Here is a 6,858-nt window from a genome sequence, read left to right as displayed (position 1 = left end):
GTCCTGATTCTGGGAATTTATCCTTCAGATGCGCTTGCACAAGTGAGAAATGAAGTTTGTATAACGTTATTCACTTCAGCACTGTTGACAATAGCAAAAGACTCAAAATATCCCAATTGTCCATTAGTAAGGTGTTGGGTTAGGTAGAGGACAGTTCACCCGTTAAATGGAACACTATGCAACCATGAAAAAGAATGAGGGAGATCTGTGTGTCCTCATAGGGCAAGTTTGCAGGGGACATTAAGTTTAAAAAGCAAGGTGTGTGGCACCTGGCTGGCTCACTGGGTAGAGCATGCAACTCTTGATCTCAGGGCTGTGAGTTCAAGCTTCACACTGGGTGTAGAACTTACTAAAAGAAAAAAATAATAAAAAGTGAAAAATAAAAAGCAAGGTACAGAGAAACATATGTGATATTCCACTGTCTGTAGAAAAAGAGTTTTAATATTTTCTTATGTCTCTATATTTGTGACCTTACTGAGTGGCAGCATAACCAGTGATTAAGGGCACAGACTCAGAAGCCAGACTGCCTTAGTTCAAATACACATTCCCGTGTTGTAGTGGGTTGAATAGCGTCCTGCCGAAATTCACGTCCACCTGGAACGTGTGAATGTGACCTCATTTGGAAATAGAGCCTTTGTGGATCAAGTTAAGGTCATACTTGATTAGGGTGGGCCCTACATCCATCATGACAGGTATCCTTATAAGGAGAGGAATATTTGGACCCAGAGACAGACACACAGTAGAAAATGCCATGTGAAGACAGAGGCGGAGATTGGAGAGACGCATCTACAAACCAAGGATTGGAAGAAAGTACCTGAAGCTGGAAGAGAGGCATGGGACAAATGCTCCTGAGAGCCTCTAAAAACAATGAACCCTGCTGGCACCTCAATTTTGGATTTCTAACCTCCAGAACTATGAAAGAACAAATTTCTGGGGGCTTCTGGGTGGCTCCTTCAGTTGAGTGTCTGACTTTGGCTCAGGTCACGATCTCCCGGTTTGTGGGTTTGAGCCCCATGTTGGGCTCTGTGCTGACAGCTCAGAGCCGGGAACCTGCTTCAGATTCTGTGTCTCCCTGTCTCCCAGTCCCCCCGCCCCCCTGCTTGTGCACTCTCTCTCTCTCTTTCTCAAAAATACAATAAATAAATAAATAAATAAATAAATAATATATTTTTTTAAAAAAAGAAAAAATTTCTGTTGTTTGAAGCCATCCAGTTCATGGTAATTTGTTATGGTTATAGCAGCCCTAGAGAACTAATATGGTTACTTAAAAGCTGTGCAATTTGGGGCAATAATTTAGCCTCTCTGTGCCCTAGTTTCCTCATCTGTAAAGTAGGGCTAACAGTACTTAGGTCATAGGGTTGAGTCATAAAGATTAAATGAGATTAAATCTTTTAAAGATAAGAATAAGGTCAGGGGCACCTGGGTGGCCCAGTCGGTTAAGCGTCCGACTTCGGCTCAGGTCACGAGCTCACGGTCTGTGAGTTCAAGCCCCACGTTGGGCTCTGTGCTGACAGCTCAGAGCCTGGAGCCTGTTTTGGATTCTGTGTCTCCCCATTTCTCTCTGCCCCTCCCCTGCTCATGCTCTCTCTTGCTCTCAAAAATAAATAAAACATTAAAAAGAATAAAGATAAGAATAAGGTCTGACACATATAAATGTTAACACATAAATGTTAATTACATATATGCTTGTGTTTGTGTAAAGAAGTCTTGGACGATCAAGAAACTAACACGTGTGGTTGGTGGAAGGAAGGGAATAAAGGCATGAAGGGGAACAATACCTTGCATTTTGGGGGCTTTTTAATTTTTTTAGGGAGAGACAGAGAGTAAGGGGAAAGAGAGAGGGTAGAGGGAGAGAGAGGGAGACTCTCAAGCAGGCTCCACGCTCAGTGCAGAGCCTGACGCGGAGCTCAATCCCACGCCCCCAAGACCATGTCCTGAGCCAAAGAAATCAAGAGTCAGGCGCTCAACCGACTGAGCCACCCAGGCGCCTCATAATATATTTTACTCTTTGAACCATATGAATGTATTATCTGTTTAAAAAATAAATTAAGGAGCGCCTGGCTGGCTCAGTCAGTAGAACATGTGACTCTTGATTGCGAGTGCAAGCCCCATGTTGGGCCTACACCTTACTTTAAAAAATTAAATCAAAAATTATTTTGGGGGCATCTGGTTGGCTCAGTCAGTGGGGTGTGCAACTCTTGATCTTGGGGTTGTGAGTTTGAGCCCCATGCTGGGTGTAGACATTTCTTAAAAATAAAATCTTTTAAAAGATTATTTTAGGGGCACCTGGGTGGCTCAGTCAGTTTAAACATCTGACTTTGGCTCAGGTCATAATCTTGCGGTTCAAGAGCTCAAGCCCCACGTCTGGCTCTGTGCTGACAGCTCAGAGCCTACAGCCCATTTCAGATTCTGTGTCTCCCTCTCTCTGCCCCTCTCCCACTCTCACTCTGTCTCTCTCTCTGTCTCTCAAAAATAAAGCATTAAAAATTATTTTTAACACAAATCACATTACTCTCCTGCTTGAAAACCCTCCAATGGTTTCCTATCACATTTATAACAAAGTCACATATCATGCTATGGCTGACCAGTGCACACCAGAGTGCAAGCATCTCTCCCCGTTCAGCCCTGGTTCGTGCCCCTCATTCACTCAGACAGGCGGCCTGCTGTTCCCAGAGCCTGCCAGGCACACTCCCACCTCAGGGCCTTTGCACTGGCTGTTCCCTCACTTCATTCAGATCTCTGCTTTAAGTCGCCTCTGCAGAGGCCTTCTCTCACCTAAAAAAATAAAAAATAAAATCAAAAGCAGCCCTGACTCGCAAATGCCACCATACACTGTCCCCTTCCCTGCTTTACCTTTCTTCAAAGTATATATCAGCCTCGATATTACATATGCGTTGATTGTCTCCTCCCCCTTCTAAGTTCCAAGACGGGAGAGACTGTGTCTGCCTTGTTCACAGCTCAGCCTGTGGAGCCACCCACAGGGACCACTGTGTCATTTTCTAACTCTAGTAAGGAATCCCAGATCTGCTCCCCCTCTCTGTCGGTAAGTCCCTTCTGCAATCTAGCTGAAATTACTCCTGCTACAATAAAGAATGAATTTCCCCTTAGTTCCCTGGGACCTCTGAGAGAGCAGCTGGGCGACGTTTTCCTATACTCTTTGTTGGTTGTCAGAGATTTGGAGATGGGCCCTCATCATGGAATTTCCAGGTCAGGTTCTCAGGCAGAGGCACACTGGCCAGATGCTTGGCAGGAGAGATTGCTCCTTTATTCGGCTCAGAGGATCTCAGCGGGCCCTGCAGAACTGCCAGCTCCCTAGGACTGTGTCCATCAGGTGATGGGGGACCAGGCACAAGGTGTGGTGGACACAGTTGTGGCAGCTAATAAAGATGGATGAGGGGAGAGGTGAACACTTGTGACCTTGACCTCCTTGCTCCCACCTCCCCCTTCTTAATTCATCCATCAGTTTGTTCAGCCTTTCAGAGCAAAAGTCAAGAGCACCAGCTATGTGCCAGACACCCAGCTCTTATCTTCTCTAATGTCATTTTCCCTCTCTGTAAAATGGGTGCCCTCTTTCATGGTCATTGTGAGGATCTAAATGAGCTAATGCACAGAAGGTCCTTAGCATCACCCTTGGCTCCTTGTAAATACTCAATAAATAAACATGTTGTTTTTCAGTGTAACCAGCACTGAGAGATGCCAGCTCTGGGCCAGGCTCTCAAGGGTCCAGTGGAAAAGGTTGATATATAACATACACTTCAAGTAACTGAGTGCAATGCTTAAGGGCAAGGCGGGGCTGGGAGCTTGTGGTCCATATGCCTTAATGTCTTCTCCCTTCCCCTGGACCTGGAGAACTTATAAATGGGGTGACTTCTGCCGTTTTGCTTTGTCTCTTCCTTCAAACTCGGGGCTGGACCATGTCTCTTCCGTATGTTTCAAATGTTGGCGTTATCTACCCTTTACTCTGCACGGTAATACAATACAACAGGCACTTCACATGCATTAATCTCAGTTCATCATCGAACACAGATTTTGTTAATACCCCCATTTTACAGATCAGGAGGCTGAGCCTTCAGGAGGTTAAGCAACTTGGTCAAGGTCATTCAGCCAATAGATGGCGAAATGAGGATTTGTCTAGCGGCCCACATCAGGGTTATGGAGAGAAGGCAGTGTTAGTTCGGGTAGACCCTGAACCCAACCCAGCTTTTTTACTCATTCACTAGCTGTATGACCCTGGGCAAGTCTCTGGAGCTCTCTGGCCTCGGTTTCCCTATCCCTATAAAAGGAAGAGCAACTCTAGGGTCACCTGGGTGGCTCAGTCTGTTACTTAACAGACTCTTGATTTCGGCTCAGGTCCTGATCTCACGGTTTGTGAGTTTGAGCCCCTTGTCAGGCCCTGCACTGACAGTGTAGAGCCTGCTTGGGCTTGTCTCTCTCTTTCTCTCTCTCTCTCTCTGCCCCTCCCCCGCTCGCTCTAAATAAATAAATAAATAAATAAATAAATAAATAAATAAAAACTTGGGGCACCTGGGTGACTCAGTTGGTTGAACCGACTGACTTCGTCTCAGGTCGTGATCTCACGGTTGGTGAGTTTGAGCCCCACGTTGGGCTCGCTGCTGTCAGTGTGGAGCCCACTTCGGGTCTTCTGTCTCCCTCTCTCTCTTCCTGTCCCCCACTCACACTCTTACTCTCAAAAATATTTTTTTCCACTGCATTTATTGCTAATATAAAAAAAAATGTTAAAAAGAAAAAAAAAATTCGTTCTCAGTTCCCCAACGGCTCTCATCCTTCCCTTTTGGCCACACAACCCCTGACCCATTTCCTCAGGGCCAGTTCAAAACTCACTGCCGCTTTCACAGGAAACAACCAGTGCCAGGGATGCAGGGAAGAAGGTTAGACGAAGGCGACAGTACTGTCCAGGTTCCACCCAAAGGTAGGCCGGGTGGAGATTCACAGAATTCAGACAAAAGGGCTGGTGGCCTCACAATGACATAGTCTAGCTAAAGTGGGCTGGAGAGGAGATAGGGTTGCCCATCAGAAACTTTAGAGGACATCTCATGGGCTTGTGTCAAACCCAGAGAAACCGACACCAGGATGGGGAGACCAGGGAGGCAGTCTTGCAGAAAGGTTCACAATTCTCCCACCGTTGGGAGGTATGGAAAGTCTAGAGGGCACCGAGTCTCAGTCGTTTGGGCAGAAAAACTTACTCTAGTGTCGGGAAGCCACAAAGATGCCACGGACACTGAGAGAGGCTGCGTACGAAGGGATGCACAGTTTCACAAAGCACAGTGATCACAGACCAGAGGTGGGGATCGTGCTACTGACGCAGAAACTACAAAATCCAAAAGCAGGGAGAGTGGCCTTTCAGGAAGTAACTCTACACGGGTCATCCATACTTGACCCCAGATCGACCTGGTGAGTTTCACGGAGTAACTGGCAACTTTGAGGGTAAGGTTTGTCACATAAAAAGGACTTAAGCAGCCAGAAGGCAATGGTAGGAAACTGCTCCAGAGCTTTCTGGAATCGAGGGCAGTACCGGGGGCTGGGTGGGCAGATGCACAAGAAATAGCACCAAAGAGGTTTCCTGTTCCGCAGTCCGCTGGTGAGGGGGAAGAGGATCCAGGAGGCAGTTAAGGGGAGCAAAGATGGGGTCCTGAAGGCGAGTCACTGGAGGCTGGATCAGAAGAAAGACGACACCCTGGGCCCCAGTGATGAAACACAACTCTGGACCCCAAATGGGGAGGTGGCGGATGGGGGTGGGTGTCACTGACTGAGGGTGGTGGGTGGAACAGCCTCCCGGTAGCCATCCCAGGGCCACAGGGAAATATATGGCTGCTAGGTCACAGAGGGCTCCTTCCAGCCCAGATGGGAAGGCACAGTCTCACAGAGGAGGTCCATTGACGCCTGGGTAGTAGAAGGCACAGAGGTCCTCATATCGACAGTGACCCTTTGTGGCAAAGTGTCAGGGCGGTTGGATTTGTCTTCCATAACTTGGGGGCCATCCTTGGGTGGGCAGGTATTTTTGATAAGAGACCAACTTTTGAGCCTTCGAGGATTTCTCTGCTCTTTGTGAAAGCCTCCCCTGGAAGGACCCCCATGGTCTGGTCCAGGAAAAGGAGGTCCAGTATTGGCCCCCCACCAACCACGACCATATGGGCCACATCTGGGGCCTAGGCCCCCCCGAACTGGGCATCTGCCCCGGGGAGGAAGTGGGAGACTCAGCAGTGGTGGAATCATTGGTGCCCTTGAGCCTGGAGGACCTCTGTAAAGAGAGTCTTCATTCCTTTCTGTCTGGCTCCTTTCGCTCAACATCGTGTTTGAGATTCATCCTGGGTGCCTGTAGCAGGAGTTCGTTCATTTTCATTGCAGTGTAGTATCCCATCGCATGCACACGCAACAACTTATTTATCCATTCTACTGATGGTGGACATGTGGGTGGATCCCAGTGTGGGGCTGACTTGGGGCCACCAGGCTTTCCATTGGCCATGGGGGGAGGGCCCAGAAGGCTGGGTGGTCCTATGGGACTCCCATCCTCCTCGTCTCCAGTCTCTTCCCGAGGGGGCTGCTGCGGTGGAGGCGGCTGCTGCTGACTCTGCCTCTTTCCTTTCGGCATCGTGGTTGAGGCAATGGCTACAGCGGGATTTGGAGGGCAGTGAGGAACGGCAAAACTAAATTTTAAAAAATGAAAAAAAACACATAAAAATTTTTAAAAAAATGAACAGAAACTCTATGCATGTAGAATGTCTAGAATAGGACCTGGCATGTAGTAGATGCTCAATAAAAGGTGATCCCTCTTCCCTTTCTTCTCTCCTTCCTCTGGCAGGGACTCCAGGTTGGGCATATCCCAGGCCAGGCTGACCT

The 6,858-nt window shown here is 47.9% G+C and overlaps 1 pseudogene; it reads right to left on the bottom strand.

The window, feature by feature from the left end:
- Window positions 1-5,469: 5,469 nt before the first annotated feature.
- LOC112848461 (proline-rich protein 3 pseudogene) lies at window positions 5,470-6,610 on the bottom strand (annotated as a pseudogene).
- Window positions 6,611-6,858: the final 248 nt, after the last annotated feature.

This window comes from Puma concolor, chromosome C1, assembly GCF_028749965.1.
Source record: "Puma concolor isolate L17-30 chromosome C1, mPumCon1.1.hap2, whole genome shotgun sequence".
In the NCBI taxonomy this organism is placed as follows: Eukaryota; Metazoa; Chordata; class Mammalia; order Carnivora; family Felidae; genus Puma; species Puma concolor.
Note: the sequence above shows the minus strand (reverse complement) of the source record. Positions and strands in the feature narration are given on the sequence as shown.